The 752-nt window shown below is 61.2% G+C and overlaps 1 non-coding gene across 1 annotated transcript; it reads left to right on the forward strand.

Moving 5' to 3' along the window:
• Positions 1-273: 273 nt before the first annotated feature.
• On the forward strand, positions 274-437 carry LOC134374423 (U1 spliceosomal RNA). Its single transcript, XR_010023270.1, has one exon. It is a non-coding gene; the product is annotated as a U1 spliceosomal RNA (small nuclear RNA).
• Positions 438-752: the final 315 nt, after the last annotated feature.

Consider the following 752-nt stretch of genomic DNA (forward strand, 5'->3'; position numbering starts at 1 on the left):
GCGTCGGGCAGGGGGAGAGACCGCAGCGGCGGGGACGTCACCGCGAGGGCGGGGCGTATGCAGATGAGCCCGGCGGCGCGCGGAGGCTGCCGGTCCCGCTGAGCCTGGGCCTCCGCGTCCCGCGTGGACAAGTCCGGACGGTGCGGAGGCTGCTCCCCGGTGAGGCGAGGGGGCCCGAGGGCGTGGGTGCGCGGAGGCGGCGTGGGGAAAGTGACCGTGTGTTAAGAGCGGTGCGCGCCCGAGGGTGTGTGGTCGAGGCGGGGGCGGCAACTCATACTTACCTGGCAGGGGAGATACCATGATCACGAAGGTGGTTTTCCCAGGGCGAGGCTTATCCATTGCACTCCGGATGTGCTGACCCCTGCGATTTCCCCAAATGTGGGAAACTCGACTGCATAATTTGTGGTAGTGGGGGACTGCGTTCGCGCTCTCCCCTGGTCATCCGTGGTTTACAAGAAAGGACGTGTGTAGTAGCTGCTTTAGTGCTTGTCTACAGAAGCGGTAGTAACCTTGGCTGCACTCTCGCTGCTGTGGTTTGCTCTTCCCCGTTTTTCTCTTCTTTTTGCTCTTTCCCCCCCCCCCCCCTTTTGTCCGGGGCTCAAGCGACGGAAAGGCAACGTTTAGTTATGGCTAAACTTGTGCATTGTCTGTAGGGCCCAAAAGCTTGAGGAAGTCGTCAGCATCATCATGTACCCGCTACTTCAGAACGTTTGAAGGCGCCCCTAGGTTAGCTGTCGAACTTGTCGGGAGAG

Source organism: Cynocephalus volans, chromosome 3 (assembly GCF_027409185.1).
Source record: "Cynocephalus volans isolate mCynVol1 chromosome 3, mCynVol1.pri, whole genome shotgun sequence".
Classification (NCBI taxonomy): Eukaryota; Metazoa; Chordata; class Mammalia; order Dermoptera; family Cynocephalidae; genus Cynocephalus; species Cynocephalus volans.